This window comes from Tachyglossus aculeatus, chromosome X2 (assembly GCF_015852505.1).
Source record: "Tachyglossus aculeatus isolate mTacAcu1 chromosome X2, mTacAcu1.pri, whole genome shotgun sequence".
Classification (NCBI taxonomy): domain Eukaryota; kingdom Metazoa; phylum Chordata; class Mammalia; order Monotremata; family Tachyglossidae; genus Tachyglossus; species Tachyglossus aculeatus.
In genome coordinates, this window is record NC_052100.1 from 27,844,995 (window position 1) to 27,869,678 (window position 24,684).

The following is a 24,684-nucleotide window of genomic DNA, read 5'->3' on the forward strand; positions in this document are numbered from 1 at the left end:
CTTTTCATTACACTGAAATGCAGGTAAGAGCTGCTAAAGCTCAGTTCCTCTACATGCACCTCGCTAGACCCTTTCTTTCAAGCTGCATTCCAAAGACTATACATTATTGTGATGACTCCACGTAACGTGAAATCCAGGAGAGGAGGCGGAGCGGGAAATGGACGCGAAACAAAAATCATATTGATCAGGAGAAGGAAAATTCCTTTTCAACTACAATGGAGGCTGAAACCATAAATTAGATGATTGAAGTAATAAGACACGTGAAATGGCTTTTAAGTCCACTACCGGCTCTATGCAATAAATTTCAAATGACATCAAGGCTTTTAGTAGAGGGAATGATTTATTACTGTCTGAAGGGAGGAAGCTTTCATGGATTATCTCTAAAGTGGCAAAACACGGTTCCAAATTTCTCAAAATGAGTGAAGCTTGGGGAATGTAACGGGCAAGCCTGCTCCAAAGTCCTTTTTGGATAATGTTGCCAAGATCCTGGCTGTTTCTGCTGCCGATTCCTTAAAGATGCTGAGTAAAGGGATTATTGCTGCTGCTCTTACCTTTCCAGAAACAAGTCTAAATAAAAATTTGCTCCGGGCATCTTCTCACTGGTTTTTCCTCTTGCTTGCTAAGTGCCACCCGCAAATACGCTAAGAAATCGATTTTCTTTGCCTTTCTTGATCATTTTCCGGGAGTCATCCTGCACAAGGCGGGTAGTTTGTGCATTCTAGGAGAGGGATGGTGATGGGATGCTATTAAAGGAAGAAGTGATAAATATGCTCCTAAACTCAGGTATGGGAATGGTGTCGTGGATAAAGCACAAGCCTGGTACTCCGAAGGTCGTGGGTTCTAATCGCCGCTTGTCTGCTGTGGGACCTTGGGCAAATCACTTCCCTTCTCTGGGCCTCCGTTACCTCATCTGTAAAATGGGGATTGAGACTGTGAACCCCATGTGGGACAAGGACTGTGTCCAACCTGATTAGCTGGCATCTACCCTGGCACTTAATACAGTGCCTGGCACATAGTAAGTGCTTAACAAAACCATAAAAAAAAAGATAGGTTACAGCATCCTGGGTACCATTTCTGGGCTGCCTCTAAGTGCATTAACAGCAACTGGGGTGGCAGAATGCCTAGTGGGTAGAGCCCTATGATTTACTATGAGCCCCGCAAGTGGAAATGTCTGAGACTTGCAGAGTACCCAAGTAATAATAATAATAATAATAATAATAATAATAATAATAATAATAATAATAATAATAGTGGCATTTATTAAGCACTTACTATGTGCAAAGAACTGTTCTAAGCACTGGGGAGGTTACAAGGTGATCAGGCTGTCCCACGGTGGGGCTCAGTGGAAAGAACACGGGCTTTGGAGTCAGAGGTCATGGGTTCTAATCCCGGCTCTGCCACTTGTCAGCTGTGTAACTTTAGGCAAGTCACTTAACTTCTCTGTGCCTCAGTTCCCTCATCTGTAAAATGGGGATTAAGGCTGTGAGCCCCACGTGGGACAACCTTGATTACGTTGTATCCCCCCCAGCGCTTAGAACAGTGCTTGGCACATAGTAAGCACTTAACAAATACCAACATTATTATTATTATTACAAATGTCCAACACCTGGAAGCCATTTGAAAGGAAATGTCCAGTGCATTCTCGAGACCCAAACTAGTCACAAGAAATAATAATAATCATGATAGCATTTATTAAGCACTTACTATGTGCAAAGCACTGTTCTAAGCACTGGGGAGGTTACAAGGTGATCAGGTTGTCCCACGGGGGGCTCACAATCTTCATCCTCATTTTCCAGATCAGGGAACTGAGGCACAGAGAAGTGAAGTGACTTGCCCAAAGTCACACAGCTGACAATTGGCAGAGCTGGGATTTGAACTCATGACCTCAGACTCCAAAGCCTGGGCTCTTTTCAGTGAGCCATACTGCTTCTCCTGTTTGCTTGCTTGCTTCCTTGTTTCTGTTACCGGGGCAAAAGAAATAGGGGGAGAGGGAGAAAGGGAGTGAAGGAGAGAGAGAGAGAGACAAGAAAGAAGAGGTGAGAAAGTGGAGGGAGAGAGAGAGAGTTGGGGTGGCAGGCAGTCTGATGAGGTACCCTGTTTAATTCTCTTAATGAAGAATTAGACTTAACAGACACACTCCAGTGAATAAATCAAGGTGTGGGTTTGAGGCTGTGAATCCATCCCTGCAGGGGCAGGAAATAAACTTTTGGCCCGTTTTCCACCACCACTGTGTGAGCTCACCTCCCTGTGGGCGGAGTAGTCTCAGGAGAATATTGGTTGTTTTCTTCTCAACCACCTGGGAATTCCTCTGGCCCGGGCATGCTCCTGTCTAGAATCTCCCATCCCGGAACCCACCACCACTCCTGAGCTCTGAACCTCTGCACCTCTGCCTGCTCATTCTGGGTTTTTTTTTAATAGTATTTGTTATGTGCTTACTACGGGCCAGCCACTGTACTGAGCACTGGGGTAGATACAAGCTAATTAGGTTGGACAGAGTCCATGTGCCACATGGGGCTTACAAGTCATATACCCATTTTACAAATGAGGTAACTGAGGCCCAGAGAAGTGAAGCGACTTGTCCAAGGTGACACAGCAGATAAGTGGCTCTATTCCCTAGGCCACACTGCTTTTCCCTTAACTCCTCTCAGAGGGATAGAATGATCCCTTCAGGACCCTCGGGAATACTGACCCCAGCGGACTAGGGCCAGGTGTGTGAGAGTACAGTAGGGGAGTGTTGCCCAGTGGAACTTCCTTGTTAGTATAGTGGTGAGTATCCCCGCCTGTCACGCGGGAGACCCGGGTTCGATTCCCTGACGGGGAGGCTGCTTTATCTTTCCTACTGAGAGCTCACCTCTTCCAGGAGTCCTTCCCAGACTGAGCCCCCTCCTTCCTTTCCCCCTCCTCATCCCCCCACCTTACCTCCTTCCCCTCCCCACAGCACCTGTATGTATGTTTGTACAGATTTATTACTCTATTTATTTTACTTGTACATATTTACTATTCTATTTATTTTATTTTGTTAATATATTTTGTTTTGTTGTCTGTCTCCCCCTTCTAGACCGTGAGCCCGTTGTTGGGTAGGGACCGTCTCTATATGTTGCCAACTTGTACTTCCCAAGCGCTTAGTACAGTGCTCTGCACACAGTAAGTGCTCAATAAATACGACTGAATGAATGAGAGACGTTTCCAGTCCATCAGTCAATCACATTTTTTTGAGTGCTTCCAGGGTGCAGAGCATTGTACTTAGAGCAGTGCTTTTCATTCATTCATTCAATCGTATTTATTGAGTGCTTACTGTGTGCAGAGCACTGTACTAAGCATTTGGGAAGTACAAGTTGGCAACATATAGAGACAATCCCTACCCAACAGTGGGCTCACACAGTGCCTAACAAATACCATAAAAAATAAAACAACGATAATGGTATTTGTTGAGTGCTTGCTATGCATCAAGCAGTGTACGCTGAGGTAGATTTGAGGTAATCGGGTTGGATACAATCCCTGTCCCACATGATGTTTGCAATCCAAGTGGGAGGGAGAATGGGCACTGAATCTCCATTTTACAGATGAGGAAAAGTGAAGTGACTTGCTCAAGGTCACTCAGCAGGCCCGTGACGGAGCCAGGATTAGGACCCAGGCCCAGGTTTCTTCCTCTGCTTCCTCCCTTCCCTACTTTCCACAGGCTTCCAATCTCAACTTAGTGTTAACAGTACAGGAGAAGCAGCATGGCGTGCTGGATGGAACATGGGCCTGGGACTTGGAAGTTTCCAATCCCGGCTCCGCCACTCATCTGTTGTGTAACCTTCGGCAAGTCACCTCACTTCTCTGGGCCTCAGTTACCTCATCTGTAAAATGGAGATTGAGATTGCGAGCCCCGTGTGGGACAGGAAATCCAACCCAATTTACTTGAATTCGCCCCAGCGCTTAATACGGTGCCTGCCACATAGTAAGCGCTTAACAAATACCACCGTTCTTATTACTGCCCACTCCCTTTCTCCAGCCTCACCCATTCTCATGACTTAGCAGCCCTCCTCCCCTTCCCATTTGCGTCCTCTTCGATCTCCCAGCTCGCCACAAGCCTGTTCTATGCAAGGACCCGGGAGATGATGTTCAAAAGGCTCTTTGGCTTCTCCCGCACCCAGCTGGAACCCATGAATTATTTAATCTCCCGGTTTTGTTTAGCTCCTAAAATAAATAAAAAATAGTCTACCTCCCCTCCGATGCTTCTCTCCCCCAGTATTCTGTTTTCCGAGCCCTTACGGAGTTCTCAAACTCACGTTTAGTCTTCCTAGACCACTGTTACTCCAAATGAAAAGCTACATTGGGTCTGTCAGGATCCATTTTACCCCATTTAATTTTCACTTCGGAGTTCACAAAATGGCTATTTCTATAATGCGCTCCACATCGCCCAATCGAAAAGATGGCCAGCACGGCGACTATCCATCTAAGTCTCCTTTCTCATCAACAAAACACGTCGTTTGTAGTACCCACACATCAACCGAACTTCCTCGAGCCTGCTACTGTTGCTTTTCCATAATTATATTTTATAATCCTCCTTTACACACGAGAGCTCAATTCACTTCCTCCTACAATGCATTAGCATCCTCTTCAAATCCATTAGTAGTATCACAAGCTCCATGGCATCATTCGCTCTTCAAAATATTTTATTATTAAGTTACCGTACTGTGAGCTGGGAGGCTATGAATATTTAAGCCAGCCAGCCAGTGTATATTCAAGTACCCTGGACCAGAACCAGAAAGACAGAGAAAGGAATCTGTCCTGCGCGTCCTCATGTTTTAATGAACGATTTATAGGCTGTGAGATGTGAGGAGAGATGGTTGCCTGGGTTCAAAATGATAGCCATAAAGAATTTTTCACAATATTAATTGTGGCATTTGTTAAGCTTTCACTATGGGCCAAGCGCTTTGGAGACCACAATCCATTCGGTTTGGTAAACACTATTCCATTTGGAGAAATCAAAGTAAATCACTGGATGTACAGTCAAATTCATAGCGACATGAATGCTGAGGATCTAGTGCTTAGAACAGTGCTTGGCACATAGTAAGCGCTTAACAAATATCATCATTATCATTATCTGACCTAGACAATGGGTCTGAGAGTCAGGGAGCCCAGTTTCTAATCCTGACTCCCATGACCTCAGGCAAGCCTCTCAACTTCTCTGTGCCTCAGTTTCCTCATCAGTAAAATGAGGGTTAAATATGTGCTCTCTCCTCTTCAGACTGCAAAGCCTATATGGGACAGAGATTCTCTGACCTGATTATCCATCCCAGTGCTTAGAACAGAGTAAGTGCATAGTTAGCACTTACAAATATCACAATTATTTTTATTGTTATTATTGTATCTACCCCAGTGCTTAGCACAGAGTAAATGTTCAATAACTACTCTTGCTATTATTAAGGTGGAATGCAAGCAATGCAAACCTGAACGTTTGGGTGAGAGAGTGGATTATGGTCTCCCAAGAGTTAAGGACAGTGTTTTGGCTAGAGGAGGCACTCAAAAAATAGCACTGACTGTTTTTTCCTTAGTATTTGCTCAGTGCTTACTATGTGTCCAACACTGTTCTTAGCACTGGGGTAGGTACAAATTAATTTATCTGGACACAGTTTCTGCCCGGCATGGAGTTCACAGTCTAAAGTAGGCGGGAGAACATGTATCCCCATTTTACATTTTGAGGAAATTGAAGCATAGAGAAGTTGAGTGACTTGCCCAAGGTTACACAGCAAGCAACTGACAGAGTGAGGATTAGAACCCAGGTCCTTCTGATTCCTTCTGAGAAGCAGCGTGGCTCAATGGAAAGAGCCCGGGCTTTGGAGTCAGAGGTCATGGGTTCAAATCCTGGCTCCGCCACTTGTCAGCTGTGTGACTTTGGGCAAATCACTTAACTTCTCTGGGCCTCAGTTACCTCATCTGTAAAATGGGGATTAAGACTGTGAGCCCCACCTGGGACAACCTGATCACCTTGTATCCCCCCAGCGCTTAGAACAGTGCTTTGCACATAGTAAGCGCTTAATAAATGTCATTATTATTATTATTATTATTCCCGGGCTCGTGCTCTCTCCACTAGGCCCTGCTGCTTCTCCAACCAATTGATTGACTAATAATAATAACAATTATTATTATGGCATTTGTTAAACCCTTACTATGTGCCAAGCACTGTTCTAAGTGCTGGGATAGATACAACGTTATCAGGTTGTCCCACATGGGGCTCACATTTTTAATCCCCATTTTACAGGTGCAGTAACTGAGGCACAGAGAAGCTAAGTAACTTGCTCAAAGTCACACAGCTGACACGTGGTGGAGCCAGGATTAGAACCCATGACCTCTGACTCCCAAGTCTGGGCTCTTTCCACTGAGCCACAGTGCTCCCTGATAGGGAGAGGGAGTCTAACCCACACTGTTGCCTACTAAATCTACCCCATATTTGTTCTGAATGATGCAAGGAGGTGGTTTTATGGGTCTCCGTGGTCAATCGATCTTACTTATCTACTTAAATGGCTGCCTCTCCCTGTAGACTGTAAGCTCTCTGTGGGCAGGGTTCACACTACATTATACTTTTCCAAGTGCTTAGTATAGTGCTATGCACACAGCAAGCGCTCAGTACAGATCGTTGATTGACCGACTGATCGATCACATGTTGCTCTTTGCCTCATTCTTTGCCTCTCACCTGTCAATCAATCAATCAATCAATCATATTTATTGAGTGCTTACTGTGTGCAGAGCACTGTACTAAGCGCTTGGGAAGTACAAGTTGGAACTTGTAGGAACGAAAGATTCATGGATCATTCCCAAAGGCCTCCAGAAGACCCTCCTCTCTCTGTCATTGAACGGCGGCTAAATAAATAAACCCCATGACGAAGGTTCAGCCGATTCTGCCGAAATATCAATCACCCCGTATCACAAAGCAGGGACATTTTTAATAGGGAAATTAACATTTCTACTGCAAACTGAATGCTGTGATTTCTCAGCCAACTAATTCCCTCATATGCAGAGGAGAAGAAAATAAAATTAGCGACTAGCGTGTGAGATTTCACTAACTCAAAATGACGTGACAATAAATTTGAGCACCGAAAATGGGAGGATGCGGAGTCTCCAGGACAGTAATGGACTGTCTTGGGGTTGGCTAATTTCAGTCCTCTTGGCACCGAGCTGTAAAGTGAAAGTACTGAATGAACCCAAGTGTCAAATCGTTCTTCTCCGACTGGAATGGCCATTCCGTGGGTAACTTTAGGAGAGAAAGCTGAGGCGGTGCGGGCCGAGGAGGCCATTTTAGGACTAATTTGTAACCCATGGGGGGGCAGTGAAAATTCCAGTTGGAAATAAATGAATGTGCTCTCATTAACGAACTCTCTCAGGGCGGCCTGTCTGTGTTTCATTTCTAGGACTGAGGAGTGAAAAGCCAGAACTTCCAGGAGCCGAGTGCTTTCCATGGAAGATGGATTTTCTAACGGAGTTCTCATTTTCATTGCTTTGGTCTGGAGGTGGATATCCTGGATTTGTTAATCCTGGATATCCAAGTGCACACTGGGGAAGTGTCTTCCACTAGAGCTGGGAAAATCCATCTCTTGACCAAGCTGGCTTTGATTTGTACTTGCCAAGCGCTTAGTACAGTGCTCTGTACACAGTAAGCGCTCAATAAATACGATTGAATGAGTGAATGTTGCCTCCAGTGGGAGATGAAAACGCAGGCTCAGGTTTCTGTGGGACTTGGGATTCCCACAGAATTCCATTCATTCATTCAATCGTATTTATTGAGCGCTTACTGTGTGCAGAGCACTGTACTAAGCACTTGGGAAGTACAAGTTGGCAACATATAGAGACGGTCCCTACCCAACAACAGGATCACAGTCTAGACGGGGGAGACAGACAACAAAACAAAACATGTGGACAGGAGTCAAGTCATCAGAACAAAAAGAATTAAAGCTAAATGCACATCATTAACAAAATAAATAGAATAGTAAACATGTACAAGTAAAATAAATAGAATAATAAATCTGTACAAACATCTATACAGGTGCTGTGGGGAGGGGAAGGAGGTAGGGCAGGGTGATGGGAAGGAGGAGAGGAAAAGGGGGGCTCAGTCTGGGAAGGCCTCTTGGAGGAGGTGAGCTTTCAGTAGGGCTTTGAAGGGAGGAGGAGAGCTAGCTTGGCGGATGTGCAGAGGCAGGGCATTCCAGGCCAGGGGGAGGACGTGGGCCGGGGGTGGACGGCGGGACAGGCGAGAACATGAAACCCTCCCCTCCTGTGTTTTGCACATAGTAAGTGCTCAGAAAATATGATTTTTTGACTGATCTTGTCAGCTTTCCCAGACTTCTGTAGGTTGGCTGAGGGAGGGGTGAATAAAGGGTGCAAATTCAAATGCAAGGGTGATGCAGAAGGGAAGGGGAGAAGAGGAAATGAGAGCCTAGCCAGGGAAAACCTCTGTCTACAGCTCATCAGAGGTCTTTGATTCCCGGTGCTTATTAAGGTGTTTTGCACATAGTAGATGCTTAATAAATACTGATACAACTATTAAATATACCTTATTATTCTGCTATGCTACATCAGGTAATGGTGAATAATGATTTTTGACTCAAAAGCTTCCATAATAACAATAATAATGGGTACTTGTTAAGCACTTGCTATGTGCTAAGCACCGTTCTAAGCACTAGGGTAGATATGCGTTAATCAGGTTGGACACAGTCCCTGTTCCACATGGGGCTCAAAGTCTTAATCCCCATTTTCCAGATGAAGTAACTAAGGCCCAGAGAAGCTAAGTGACTTGCCCAAGATCACACACCAGAGCCAGAATTAGAACTCAGGTCTTTCTGATTCCCAGCCCCATGCTCTATCCACTAAGCACACTGCTTCTCCGGTGTGCTTTGTAAACAGACAAGCAGTTAGGTTTCCAGAGTTAGGGGCAGGGGTGATGAGTCCTTAAAGGCGACCCTGAATTCTTTGCAGCGGGGAAAAAACTCCCTCTGAAAGAACTGGAAGGGGAACTGTTTCCCTGCCAAAAAATAAAGTCTGGTCTTTTTCTCAGTGTGAAAAGCGGGGGAATTGGCGGACAACTCAACCCCTCTGGACTGTAAGCTATTTGTGGGCAGGGAATGTGTCTGTTAATAATAATAATGGCATTTATTAAGCACTTACTATGTGCAAAGCACTGTTCTAAGCACTGGGGAGGTTATACAGTGATCAGGGTGTTCCACGGGGGGCTCACAGTCTTAATCCCCATTTTACAGATGAGGGAACTGAGGCACAGAGAACTTAAGTGACTTGCCCAAAGTCACACAGCTGACAATTGGCAGAGCCGGGATTTGAACCCATGACCTCTGACTCCAAAGCCTGGGCTCTTTTGCACTGAGCCAATTTTGTACTCTCCCAAGTGCTTAGTATAGTGCTCTGCACACAATAAGCACTCAGTAAATACCATTGACTGACTGTTTCATACAGGACAGTGGGTGTTTGGGCTGGATTTTTTCCTGTTTATGTCCATATCAGTAATTTATTTACTTCTATTAATGTTTGTCTCCCCCTCTGGACTTTAAGCTCACTGTGGGCGGGGAATGTGTCTATTATAGTGTCATACTGTACTCTCCCAAGCACTTAGTACAATGCTCCAGTAAACGCTCAATAAATACAACTGACAGACTGACTCCTGCCGGGATTGATTCAGGACTGGAAGCCTCCCTGCGCCTTGGGTCCTGCTGCCGAGTATCCCAGCTCGGAAGCGGTGCCCATGTTCACTGGGACCTGGGAGGTGAAGGCACCAGCTTTGGAATAGGTGAGGCAAACAAGAGGAGCTAGAGTGATTCAGGGAATTCCCATGAAGAACTTTTTCAGGCAAGTCCTTAACAGTGCCGTTTTGTTGTGACGTCATATTTATTGAGCGCTGACTGCGTGCGGAGTGCTGCACTAAGCACTTGGGAGAGTACAGTATAACAGTAAATAGACACAATCCCTGCCCACAACGAGTTTACGGTCTAGAGGATGAGCTTAAAGCCTACAGTCTTCAGTCACATTACATGACGGGGGGGTAAAGGCTGGATTGACTGCTTGACTTACTGACAGGATTATCCACTTTCCCATCTCTGTTGACGGCACTACCATCCTTCCCGTCTCACAAGCCCGCAACCTTGGTGTCATCCTCGACTCTGCTCTCTCATTCACCCCTCACATCCAAGCCGTCACCAAAACCTGCCGGTCTCAGCTCCGCAACATTGCCAAGATCCGCCCTTTCCTCTCCATCCAAACTGCTACCCTGCTCATTCAAGCTCTCATCCTATCCCGTCTGGACTACTGCACTAGCCTTCTCTCTGATCTCCCATCCTCGTGTCTCTCTCCACTTCAATCCATACTTCATGCTGCTGCCCGGATTATCTTTGTCCAGAAACGCTCTGGACATATTACTCCCCTCCTCAAAAACCTCCAATGGCTACCGATCAATCTGCGCATCAGGCAGAAACTCCTCACCCTGGGCTTCAAGGCTCTCCATCACCTCGCCCCCTCCTACCTCACCTCCCTTCTCTCCTTCTACTGCCCAGCCCACACCCTCCGCTCCTCCACCACTAATCTCCTCACTGTACCTCGCTCTCGCCTGTCCCGCCATCGACCCCCGGCCCACGTCATCCCCCGGGCCTGGAATGCCCTCCCTCTGCCCATCCGCCAAGCTAGCTCTCTTCCTCCCTTCAAGGCCCTGCTGAGAGCTCACCTCCTCCAGGAGGCCTTCCCAGACTGAGCCCCTTCTTCCCTCTCCCCCTCGTCCCCCTCTCCATCCCCCCGTCTTACCTCCTTCCCTTCCCCACAGCACCTGTATATATGTATATATGGTTGTACATATTTATTACTCTATTTATTTATTTATTTATTTATTTTACTTGTACATTTCTATCCTACTTATTTTATTTTGTTGGTATGTTTGGTTCTGTTCTCTGTCTCCCCCTTTTAGACTGTGAGCCCACTGTTGGGTAGGGACTGTCTCTATGTGATGCCAATTTGTACTTCCCAAGCGCTTAGTACAGTGCTCTGCACATAGTAAGCGCTCAATAAATACAATTGATTGATTGATTGATTGATCCACAATTCCTCAGTGCTATCAGTGACCACCCTAGGTGGGACATCCCTGTCAATCAATCAACCAATCAGTCCTATTTACTGAGAGCTCACTTCGTGCAGAGCACCGTACTAAGCACTTGGGAAACCATACTACAACAGAATTATCAGACACGTTCCCTGCCTACAGTGAGTTTACAATTTAAAGGGGGCTTAAAGTCTAGCATCTACAGTCTTCACCGTTTTCCCAGAGATCCATTTCCCCAGATTCCCACCAGCCGGGAGCGCTTTCTGATTCTTCCCCGAAGACCCCGGTTTCTCAAAGGAGCCCAATGTTGGCCTCTGTCCAGGCCTGAGAGATTCTCTCAGCTCCATATTCAAGGTTCCGCTCCGGACAAGCAATTCCATGCAAATTTGTTGTGAGCGCTGAGGCTCATTTACTCTTTTCAGCTCCAGAGAGGAGGGTCAATAGAAGTACCAACCCTAATCCCACATGAAAGAGCCACCATCAGGTAATGGGGAGAGAGTTAAGGCCCTGTGAAGGATTTGGGGAATCAAAAGAGTTGGCCGCCAAAAAAAAGCTTTACATGTAGGGACTCTTTTCTGAATCGCCCAGAAAAGACGACTGAAAGAGTGAACTATGGCGTTGGAACAGTGGAAGGTAGGCCGGCAGTCTGGCTCATTTGTTAGGCCAATTCAAAACGATGTGAATGAGACTTGGACCAATTAAAAATGGCCGCTGGGAGACTCTTTTTGTCCGTGCTTTACAAGAATGATATCGTGCAAATGGGGGGCTTTGAAAGGACACCCTGTGAGCCTTATCCTACTGAAACCGGACTGAAATCCAACCGGAGAGGAGGGAAGAGAGAGAGAGGAGTTGAAGCAATGCCCGGTGAATGTGACCTGGGCTTGGAACATTGAATCAAGTCAACCGTTTCTAAAAAGATATTGCTGACTAGTAGTAGTGAGCACCCATTTGGTGTGGTACAGTGTACTAAGCGATTGGGAAAACTGATACATACCCCACCCATTTTGAGTTTATGTATGTAATCTCCGCTAGAACATGTGATCCTTGAGAGCACAGAATCATGTCTGCTGACTCCATTTTAATCACTGATGGAGGCAGTACGTTGGATTGATTGGGTCACTGACTTCTAGACTGTGAGCCCTCTGTTGAGTAGGGACCGTCTCTATATGTTACCAACTTCTACTTCCCAAGCGCTTAGTACAGTGCTCTGCACACAGTAAGTGTTCAATAAATACGATTGAATGAATGAATTGACTGATGCAGTAATGGCCACAGTCAGGGCACTGATGATAACCTCACATTCCTGTCACAACCATACGCTTCTAAGGCAACCCTCGACTTGCTTTTTTGGCTTGTGACATTTTGACTTGGACAGAAGGTAGTTCTTAAATTTGAGAGGTTGGCTATTGCAAAATTTCTAATAATTTGAACCCAAAAAATTTTCGAAGTAAAGACTGGATTTCTCTGGGGATCTCAACACCCTTAAAAAGGAAAACTTTCTTGCAGTGGGATTCCCTAAGACAAGAGTTGACTGTGCTTTAAGCAGCCTGACCCTAGTGAGGGCAAGTCTTAGAGGTCATTTTCTGACGTTGGAGTCCAGACTAAGGACAAAGGACAAAGAAATTTTCCAAATGTTTCTACATTGGTAAAGAGAAGCATGTTTTCAGACAATACTTTGGGAAAATGTCTGTTTGAATTCTTACAGTGCAAAAGCCACAAACCACCCCCCCCACCTCAAAAAAAACCCAGATTGGATTCAAAACCCGAGAATTCAGTGCTCTGTTGGACGCTGTATGAATTCAGTAAAAAGATGGAGTCCCTGCCCTCAAGGTAAATTGAAAACTTCGTATTTATTTTATTTTGTTAATATGTTTTGTTTTGTTGTCCGTCTCCCCCTTCTAGACTGTGAGCCCGTTGTTGGGTAGGGACTGTCTCTATATGTTGCCAATTTATACTTCCCAAGCGCTTAGTACAGTGCTCTGCACACAGTAAGCACTCAATAAATACGACTGAATGAATTAATTAATTAATATGAAAAAATAAAATATGACGTACATGTGAAATGGAACCATGGACTGAGAGAAAGTAAGGATCAAGTTCAGAAATTAATAATGGCTTGGGTATTTTGAGGAGGTAAGATTTGAAGCCTTTCTTCGAGAAAGGAAAAAAAAAGGGACATAACGAAAGGGGTTTCAAAATAATATGAGCCATGTTACATGCAGGGAAACAAGTTCATGGAGAACAGTAAGGACGTCAGAATGAAGGGAAAATAGTATTATTAGAGAATAGTAATAATTACTGCATTTATTACCTGCATCAACTGCATTTATCTCCCCCTTTAAACTGTAAACTCATTGTGGGCAGGGAAATGTGTTCACTAATTCTAGTATAGAGCTCTGCACATGGTACATGTGCTCAGTAAGTACCAAGCAGTGGGATTGACAGAAAATAATCAGATTAGACATATTTTCTGTCCCATCTTGGGCCTTCTGAATCCCAGGCCTGTGCTCTAACCATTAGGTCATGCTGTTTCTCAGAGTACAAACTCCTTGAGGGTAGGAACCTGGATGTTTTACCTACTGAATTCTCCTAAGTGCTGAATGCAGGCCTTTGCCCTCAGCAGGTGCTCAATAACAATCACTGGCTGATTGATCAATGGACTAATTGATCAACTGAGAGACCAGAAAAGGGACACTTGAAATGCTAATTTGGGGGGTGGCCTGAAGCAGAAACGGCTGATTATTTTGTGCTCTTCATCAAAGAGCCCAAAACCCACTTGGAGAATTAATAATCTAAATCACCAGACATATAAGAACGTAAACCAGGGTAACAGAGAGGGAGTCGGCTGGCTGAAAACTCTCAACTGGCCCAGGAATATCAGATTTTAGCAACTTGTCCCAGCCCCAGCAGGAATTCAGAAACTTCCTACACTTGATGCCATCAGAATTTCCAAATCCATTTTCTCTTGGCATTCTTAGATCAAATGGCAATATGCAGAATACACAAGAAGCAGCATGGCCCAGTGGATAGAACACAGGCTTGGAAGTCAAAAGGACCTGGGTTCAAATCCCGGCTCTGCCATTTGTCTGCTGTGTGACCTTGGGCAAGTCACTTCACTTCTCTGGGCCTCAGTTACCTCACCTGTAAAATGGGGGTGAAGGCTGTGAGCCCCACGTGGGACATGGACTGTGTCCAAACTGATTAGCTTGTATCTACCCCAGCGCTTAGTACAGTGCCTGGCACATAGTAAGCGCTTAACAAATACCATTAAAAGGGAAGAAAATACAAGGAAAGACACATCTTATTGGTAATCGACATAAACATAAATATGTTCTGGACCCCTAAACACAGGTCCAAAGAGAAACAGAAGGTCACAGCGGTATTGTGGGGAGATGGAGAGCCGAATACTGTTTAGACTTTGAAGGGTCTGTTTTAATGCCAGTAGGGCATTAGACTGCTCCTTTAATGTCCAAGAAGAGAAAACTTTAATGGTGTTAATCCCAAAGATTGAGTCGCGTGGAGCAAATTTACCTGGCTCTATGAGGTGAATTAAGCCTTTCAACACACCGCTGAATACACAACTTCCTACTGAGCACAAAATGGCCACTAATGGTGAGGAAAGTTAGTTCATTGCCCAGGGATGAATTTCTGTCTCTAAAAGCACAGCTTAGTCAATCAATCCATTTATCGTATTTATTGAGAGCTTACTGTGTGCAGGGCACTGCACTAAGCACTTAGGAGAGTACAGTATAACAGAGTTGGTAGACATATTCCTTGCCCACAGCGAGCTTACAGTCTAATGGGGGAGTATTCAACTTAATTCACCATAGTGTCGATCTCACCACAGCTAAAGGAAGCCTACCTCTCTCGGTGATTTAACAGGTTTTCAAATCTGTAACCCAATAACGTATACAGTTCATACGCACAGAGAGTTAATATCGCCTGAGAGGCTTGTCAAATTTTGTTAATTTTCACAAACAGTTCCCTCTCCTCTCCCTCCCCCCTAAAAGTGCTATCTTCATCCATCAATTTCCTGCCTCTCTTTTTTTTTTTTAAAGTTTGGGTGGGTTTCTAGTTAGGGATTTTATTTTGGGTCATTGAATTCTCTTTTATTAAATGTATTTTTGATACCTCTCCTGTCCCTGTTGCTAAGCAGATGGAACACGTTGCTATGTGACATTTCACACAACCACTTTTGCTCAGCTTTCAATGGTAATGACCAGAGGTCATGAAAACAGAACCAGGCACATGAAAACTGGAGTGTTTGTCTTTTTTTTATTTCAGGGACACTACCCAGAACCCACACTAATGAAGCTCCATGGAAAATAACGAAATATGCCGAAATGGGAATCTGCAGGTGGATCTAAAAGAGATCAGAAAAACAAATCTTTACCTCCGCTCTGACGCTACTCCGGGAGGAAGCCGTCTCTTCTGCTTTATCCAGGCTTTACTCCTCTTCCTCTCTCCCACTGCTGTCTCATCTTGCTTGTTTTCTACTCTCTGGAGCACATTTTCTCTCAGATCCAGATGTTACAGATCGTTGGGAACTTTCCATCACCTGCAATAGGGGAGAGAATTTCACTTTACTTTTTCAATGGTATTTGTTAAGTTCTTATTATGTGCCAGGCTGTACTGTACTAAGGGCCGGGGTAGAAACTAGATAATCAACTTGTTACTATTATTATTATTAATTGTATTTGTTAAGCACTTATTATATACCAAACACTGTTCTAAGCCCTGGGTTAGATACAAGGTTATCAGGTTGCACTCAATCCATATGCCACGGGGGGCTTACAGTCTTAATCCCCATTTTACAGATGAAGTAACTGAGGCACAGAGAAGTGAAGTCACTTGCCCGAGGTCACACAGCAGACAAGTGAAGAAGCCAGCATTAGAACCCAGGTCTTCTGACTCCCGGGCCTGTGCTCTATCCACTAGGCCTCGCTGCTTCTCAACAAAACTTCACAACACAACAATTCTAACACTTTAAGTTGGAATTCTCTTCCAGCTTTGTCCCTGGATTCTGTGCCAGGAGCCTTTCCTTGTCTGAATTTATCATTGAGCAGCCGTTTTAATAATGATAACAATAATAATAACAGTGGCATTCATTGTATACTTGTGTATATTTGTACATATTTATTATTCTATTTATTATATTAATGATATGTATAAATCTGTAATTCTATTTATCTATTTTGATGCTATTGATGCCTGTCTACTTGTTTTGTTTTGTTGTCTGTCTCCCCGCTCTAGACTGTGAGCCCGTTGTTGCATAGGGTTTGTCTCTATCTGCTGCCAAATTGTACTTTCCAAGCGCTTAGTACAGTGCTCTGCACACAGTAAGTGCTCAATAAATACCCCTGAATGAATGAATGAAATTCGGTAATGTCCGGTCTGTGCTAAGTGCTGGGTTGATGCGGGATAATCGGGCTGGCCAAGGTCCCTTCCCCCTAAGGGGTTCACAGGCTAAGAGGGAAGGAGAACAAGAATTTAATCCCCATTTGTCAGATGAAGAGACTGAGGCACAGAAAAGTCAAATGACTTGCCCAAGGTCATGCAGCAAGTACGTGGCAGAGTCAGGATTAGAACTCAGATCCCTTGATTCCCAGTCTCGTGTTCTTTCCAGAAGATTGCACTGTTTCTCTATTCACTTCTTGTGGAAAACAGTAATGTGTAGGTTGGAATTGGCATTAGTTAAAAAGTACTGAGGATTCTTGGGTTTCCTGTCCTCTCATGAAGTTAAGCAGGCCCGCAACATGCCTTCAGGGAGCATTCCTTAGAGAAGCAGCGTGGCTCAGTGGAAAGAGCACGGGCTTGGGAGTCAGAGGTCATGAGTTCTAATCCCGGCTCCGCCGCTTGTCAGCTGTGTTACTTTGGGCAAATCACTTCACTTCTCTGTGACTCAGTTCCCTCATCTGCAAAATGGGGATTAAGACTGTGAACCCCATGTGGGACAACCTAATTACCTTGTATCTCCCCCAGTGCTTAGAACAGTGCTTGGCACACAGTAGGTGCTTAACAAATGCCATCATCATTATTACTGACATTTATAAAACCTACCTGATGGTGAGGTCTTACTCAAGTGAAAAGACCAATGTGGGCTTATTCACTCATTCAGTTGTATTTATTAAGCACTTACTGTGGGCAGAGCACTGTACTAAGCGCTTGGGAAAAAACAATACAACAATAAACAGTGACAATCCATGCCTACAATGAACTCACAGTCTAGAGGTTCGACCCACCTTCTTGAATAAATGAGTAAGAAAGAATAAAGTGGTCATCGGTCATCACTGCGCTGGGTGGTTGGTGTACCCCAGGCCTACTCTGTTTTCAATTCTGCCTCCTTGCGTCCCTATCTTCAAGAAACCTTTGCTCTGAGAGAAATCTCAGGCTGCCAGGCCCTCTCTGCACTGAATCCTGAATGCCTCCTTTTTCCTCTCCTCCTCCCCATCCCCACCGCCCTGCCCTACCTCCTTCCCCTCCCCACAGCACCTGTATATATGTTTGTACAGATTTATTACTCTATTTTACTTGTCCATATTTACTATTCTTTTTATTTTGTTAATGATGTGCATTTAGCTTTAATTCTATTTGTTCTGATGACTTGACATCTGTCCACATGTTTTGTTTTGTTGTCCGTCTCCCCCTTCTAGACTGGGAACCCGTTGTTGGGTAGGGACCGTCTCTAAATGTTGCCAACCTGTACTTCCCAAGCGCTTAGTACAGTGTTCTGCACACAGTAAGCACTCCATAAATACGATTGAATGAATGAATCATTTACTCAATTGTGTCCTCAACCCCTCAAATTTAGGCACCCGTTCCTCTCTTCTCCCCACAGAGATCACTTGGCTATATATCTCTAAACTCTGTTGCTTCCCCTACCTGTAATTTACTTGAGAGAGTTCATTATGACAATATAATAGACACATTCCCTGACCACAACGAGCTTACAGTCTAAAGGGGGAGGCCGACATTAATAGAAATGACTAAATTACGGATAAGTAGCTAAATTCAATCGTATTTATTGAGCGCTAACTGTGTGCAGAGCACTGTACTACAGTCTTCTAGACTGTGAGTCCACTGTAGGGTAGGGACCGTCTCTATATGTTGCCAACTTGTACTTCCCAAGCGCTTAGTACAGTGCTCTGCACACAGTAAGCGCTCAATAAATATGATTGATTGATTGATTGATTGTGAGGCTGGGGAGAAGGTCAGGGCGACCAGAAGGGAGTGGGAGAGGAGGAAATGAGGACTTAGGGAGGAGATGGGCCTTCAATAAGGCTTTGAAGATGGGGAGAGAACCGCCTGTCAGATACAGAAACGAAGAGGGAGGGCGTTCCAGGCCTGAGGCGAGATCAAGGTAAATTGAGAAAGTTGGAGGAGCAAAGTGTGCAGGCTGGTTGAGGTGGGAGAGTGATCAGTCAGTCGATCCTATTTATTGAGTGCTCACTATGTGTAGAGCACTATACTAAGCGCCTGGGAGATATAACAATATAACAGACACATCCCCACCCTGGCAAATCCCCTAAATGAGAAGCCTAATCCTCAACAAGCTACACACTTCATGATGGGGTGGAACTCCCAAGCAGGAAAAGGAAATCGAATTAAGTCACCCTCACGGTCAGCCAAAATCCCTTCTGAAAGCTTACAATTCTCACTCTGATTTTCACTGCTCCTTCTGCTTTCTGAGGTCACTTCTCCACCTGCCTTCTTCTGTCGTGCATAAAATGCAGAAGATGCAGATGAATGGATATTCAGTGGGTAAATTTACTGCAAGTGAAAAGGCAATTCTCAGCGAGGTATATCACGGAGAATGGAGGATGCTGTCACATGCATTCAGTCCCGGTCACGAGGGGAATTTAAGCATCATATTTTATCCTCAGAACTCTTCCCCCATTCCATCCTTCACTCAGAGCTTGGAAGGTTGGAGTGTATATCAAAATCTAATCAATGGACACAAATGGGCCATAACCACCCAACAAGCAGGTTCTTTATCAGGGAAATCTTTAAAGTGGGGTCTTGGGAATTTAACAGAGAACCTAAATTCCTGAAGACAGTCAGACATCTTGATGGCTTCTCCACCCAGCTATCAGAAGGCTATAAATGATATCCCAGGCCTAGACACTGATGCCAGGTGAATTAAACGGAATGGTCAGATGCAGATGCATTAATAGTATCCAAACCAAGCTTATAATTTTCCTCTGTTCTGAAATGCAAAGAACCAGCCCAACAAAAGGAAAGCTAGGTATACTTGTGGCCAGAATAAGAGATTCCTAGGATACGATTTATTAGAAACTTCCAACGAAGCGTGTGCAAATTTTTGCTGAATATCATCTATCACAGCCCTCAGGGGAACCCAAATTTTCCCCTTAAAACTATGTGTTTGGACCATTATAATAATAATAAAAATGATGATGGTGTTATTTGTTAAGCACTTACTATGTGCCAAGCACTGTTCTAAGTGCTGGGGTAGATACAGGGTAATCAGGTTGTCCCACGTGGGGCTCACATTTTTAATCCCCATTTTACAGATGAGGTAACTGACACCCAGAGAAGTTAAGTGACTTGCCCGAGGTCACACAGCTGACAAGTGGCGGAGCCGGGATTAGAACTCATGTCCTGTGACTCCCAAGCCCGTACTCTTTCCACTGAGCCACACTGCTTCTCTTGGCTAAGTCAACGTCTCTGATTCAGAATGAGTCTCATGATGTGGACCCTCCTGTTGGGAATGTGGATGAAACCTGGGCTCGAGACTTCGCGATTGAAAACCCGTGTAAAGTCAATCGATCAATCGTATTTATTGTGCGCTTACTGTGTGCAGAGCCACCCAGCTGTAATCTGCCCTCCTCTGTCAATCACAGCATAGGGTCTGCGTTAGATATTCTCGGCAAGCAACAGTGATTTCACCCAGGGATGTGATGTTCTTTCTCTCAGCACATCCCGTCCCAGGCCCTAGTTTTGCAAATGCAAGGTAGAGTGTTTTTTAACGGCTGCTAATTAAACCAGACTTTACACCACGACTCCAATCGTGACCTTGGCTTAGTCCGGAGACCACGCATGGACAGACTCAGTGAAGGGCATTATTAACTACGTATGACATTTGGCTAGAGGTTTTGCAGGGCCTGAGGTTTTGATAAGGGGTGGGGGAGAAAGAAAAGAGTACCACCAAGGGTCTGGGATGAAAGAAACAGAAAGGCAGACCTCCAGAATAAAGTTGGAGCTAATATTTGGGAATTTAATGGAAACATTCTAGAAATTAGCTCTCGGAGAAATTAAACATTGGTCCCCGACATTATTCTGCCCAGAAAATAACATTATTGCTGCTAAATTTGGAAGAAACATTATTTCCTGCAAGACTCAGTCTGTGCAACAATAAACAAGGGTTCTAAGCACGTGCAACTGACAGCACTGATTTTTGTCCCATTGATTTTGAGGCGGGATGAGAAGCCGACCCATTGAATAGTTAATTCAATTTTAAAAATTAAATGTGTATTAAAAAATACGCCTGGCAAACATTACAGTGCCTGCACATGCTCAGACAGCAAAGCCTGGTTAATATTTTATAGTTTATCTGATAAAGTTAACAAAAGAATTTAGTCAGAGTGGAGGCATACACTGAATATTTCATCACCTTCTTAATTGCAGAATACAGAGAAGACCATTTTTCCCTTTGGGAAAAATAAATGTTAAAAGTTATTACAGATGGGAATCAGCTTGGCAATTAGGTTCCAATGCAACTGAAACTGAGGAGAATTTGACGGCTGAACGTATTTCAGCACCAAGACATATTTAGCCAACACTGTCCGTTGCCACAGGGGAGCAGGGATACGGATAGGTGGGTCAGGGAGTAGGAGCGAAGAGAGTTCACATCTGCACGGGAAGGAATCGTGGCTTTATGCAGGAAGGAATCGTGGCTTTATGCCGTGTTTCAATGTGCTTAATTTGCAACCAACGGGGACTGCCCTCTCTGGCCACAGTACACAGCTTGATATACCTAAGCCTCTTCAGGCTGACTTCTGATTTAAAGAGCTTCATCGGCCTAAAAGCCAAGTGCATTATTAGCTGGGTATCAATGAAGCTGATTAGGGCTTTATTGTGATTGACCCCTTCAATCAATCAGTCAGTGGTATTCAGCCCCTTCAGCAATCAATCAAAAAATGATATTTATTGAGAGCTTGCTATGTGCAAAACACTGTACTAAATGTTTCAGAGAGTTGGGAGACATGTTTCCTGCCCACAAAGAGCTTAGAATTCAAAGGGAAACCAAGCAAAACATTCACTGGAACACGGCAAAAGATTGACCTTATCTTCAAATGAAAGTTTAACCCATCAGGGCAGGCAAAAGTTATTATTAGCAATAATAATAACAACAGCAAGGGTGGTATTTGTTAAGAGCTTACTATATGCTAAGCACTGTCAGTGAGCACTGGGGCAGATATGAGATAATTAGATCCCAGTTAAGACTCCCAAGCTAAGAAAGAGAACAGGCATGTTGCAGACAAGGGAACTGAGGCACAGATAAGTTAAGTGATTTATTCAAGATCACACAGCAGGTAAGTGGTGGAGTTGGGATCAGAACGCAGGTCCTTTGACTCCAAGGCCTGGGCTACGTGCCTCTAGAATGTAAGCTCCTTATGGGCAGGGAAGATGTCTACCAACTCTGTTACGATGTACTCACCCAAGTGCTTAATACGATGCTCTGCACTCACTGCAATGATCAATTGATTGACTGATATGCCAATCACTGCACTAAGCACTGAGGTAGATACAGGATAATCAGGTTGGACACAGCTCCTGTCCCAAACGGGCTCACAATCAAAGCAGGAGAGAGAACAGGTATTTAATCCCCATTTTACAGATGAGGAAACTGAGGACCAGAGGAGTTAAGGACTCATGGCAGACAAGTGGCCGAGCTGGGATTGGGACCCAAATCCTCTGATGAAGCATCTGTCTCTGACCATCCCACTCGTCCCAGCAGACAGAGTCAAGCGTCTTGAAGGAAAAGGGTCTTTGAACTGGTGGGCATGTTACTCCAGACCAAGGGTGTTTTCTTTGAATGTGGACAGTGTGCCAAACTGGCGGCCTCAAACTGGTTGAGTGGGCATCACCCAAACTCCCTCCACAACCTCCCTCCTTTCTCTAGACTGTAAGCTTGTTGTGGGCTGGGAATGTGTCTGTTTATTGTTCTATTGTACTCTCCCAAGTGCTTAGTACAGTGCTCTGCATCCAGAAAGTGCTCAACAAATAGTGAATGAATGATTCCACAAATTCCCTTCCAATTCCATTAGGATAACTGTCCCATTCTAGACTCTAAGCTCGCTGTGGGCAAGGAACTGTCTCTATATGTTGCCAACTTGTACTTCCCAAGCACTTAGTACAGTGCTCTGCACACAGTAAGCGCTCAATAAATACGATTGATTGATTGATTGATTGAACATGTCTTCCAACTCTGTTATATTGTACTCTCCCAAATGCTTAGCACATTCTTCTGCACACAGTATCCCAACTCTGCCGCTTGTCAGCTGTGTGACTCTGGGCAACTCACTTAACTTCTCTGTGCCTCAGTTACCGCATCTGTAAAATGGGGACTGTGAGCCCCTCGTGGGACAACCTGATCAACTTGTATCCTCCCCAGTGCTTAGAACAGTGCTTTGCACATAGTAAGTGCTTAATAAATTCCATTATTATTATTAAGTGCTCAGTAAATACCACTGATTGATTGATTAATCCTCATTTTACAGATGAGGTAAATGAGACCAAGCCTAGTAAAGAGACTTACACAAAGTCACACAGCAGACAAGTGGCAGAGGCAGGATTAGAACCCAGGTCTTCCGACTCCTAGATCCCTGCTGCTTCTTTATTCATTCAGACTCCCTGCGCACTGAAGTGTCCCCAGTATGATAGGACTGGAAAACAGGGAGTAAGTGTTCAATAGATATGACTGACAGATTGACTGAAAATAAAAATAATGGTGTGTCTAATTGCCTCAGGGATTATATTTAACCAGTGCCAACACTCCACCCAGATCGTGAAGAGAAGCAGTGTTGCCTAGTGGAAAGAGTCCTGGCTTTGGAGTCACAGGACTTGGGTTTTAATCCTGCTTCTGCCAAATGCTTGCTGTGTGACCATGGGCAAATCACTCAACTTCTCCATGCCTCAGCCCTTCAACAGTAAAATGTTTTCCCTCCTACTCAGACTGTGAGTCCCACGTGGGACATGGACTGTGTCCAATCTAATCAACTTGTATCTATCCCAGGGCTTAGAACAGTGTTTGGCACATAGTAAGCGCTTAATGGATACCATAAAAATAATTAAAACAAGAAAAAAACACCTATGGAAAAACTAGCATTTCATGAGCTTAATGAATCCTGACGCTACCTGCAGAAGAGAGTAGCGTGGCTCAGTGGAAAGAGCCTGGGCTTGGGAGTCAGAGGTCATGGGTTCAAATCCCGGCTCTGCCACTTGTCAGCTGTGTGACCTTGGGTAAGCCACTTAACTTCTCTGTGCCTCAGTTACCTCATCTGTAAAATGGGGATTAAAACTGTGAGCCCCACGTGGGACAATCTCATCACCTTGTATCCCCCAGTGCTTAGAACAGTGCTTTGCACATGGTAAGCGCTTAACAAGTACCATCATCATCATTATTATTATTATTAACTTTATATGGGGGAAAGGGATTCGCCAATCCTCTATCAACCTTCTCTTTATTTTCAGTCAATCCCGCAAAAGCGGGAATCGGGAGTGGCAATGGACACTGTAGAATGTAAGCTCCCTGTGGGCAGCGATCACATTTCAACTCTGTTTTATCGTACTTCCCCGAGCGCTTAGTACAGGGCTCTACACACAGTTAGTGCTCAATAAGTACCGTCGATTGATTGACTGAAGGGAGAGAAAACAAGACTAGACTGCGCCAATCAATCAGTGGTATTTTTTGAGTGCTTACTCCGTACTAAGTGCTTGGGAGAGAACAACAGCATAAGTAGATGTGAGCCTTGCCCTTAAAAGATAGAGATTGACCCCAGAGAGTCTCAAATTACCCCTCGGGCTACTTAACTTGAAGCCAACTTGAGCTCAGAGCGCGTAGGGAGAACCCAGGTCTTGGGATCCGATATCTTCTCCCCAGACTGCCAGGAAAGCTTCACTTCTTTCTGTCGAATTCCTCCCAGAAAGGAATGGCAGAAAGGTCACCTGCAGGGTGAACATCGACTTCCCTCAAGATGTTTGTGCTAACCCACTTTTAAGGGGGGAAAAAAGAAAGAAAAGGAGAAAGAAAAAAAGGCCTCAGGCACCCTAGGAAGTAAAGAAAAACTTGTTAGGGCTTCTACCTTCTGGAAGCGTCAGAGACTTTCCTTCCGCAGACCTGGATCAAGTCCAGCGTTTTTTTGAAAGACAATAGCCTGTCAGTGATGGTATAGGCCGCAGTGCCAACAGCAGGCCGATAGACAGGGATCACCAGACAGACCCGGTTCTTACCCCAGATGGCCCACCCAGCCCTCCCACCCAGACTTGGGGAGGCTCCAGCGGAGCAGCTGAGTAATTGAGTTTCAGGAGGCTTGCCAGCATTTAATAATTTAATAATAGGTGTCTAGCAGCTGGGCTTCGTTTCC

At 44.7% G+C, this 24,684-nt stretch overlaps 1 long non-coding RNA gene and 1 other non-coding gene across 4 annotated transcripts in view; one reads left to right on the forward strand and one right to left on the reverse strand.

Annotated features, from left to right (window-relative positions):
• LOC119949500 overlaps positions 1-24,684 on the reverse strand; it is a 144,700-nt gene that overhangs the window by 78,252 nt on the left and 41,764 nt on the right. For all 3 annotated transcript variants that reach the window (XR_005457210.1, XR_005457211.1, XR_005457209.1), the window contains exon 2: positions 15,471-15,635. This is a non-coding gene — a long non-coding RNA (uncharacterized LOC119949500). The remainder of the gene's footprint in view (positions 1-15,470; positions 15,636-24,684) is intronic.
• On the forward strand, positions 2,750-2,821 carry TRNAD-GUC. Its single transcript has one exon. It is a non-coding gene; the product is annotated as a tRNA-Asp (tRNA).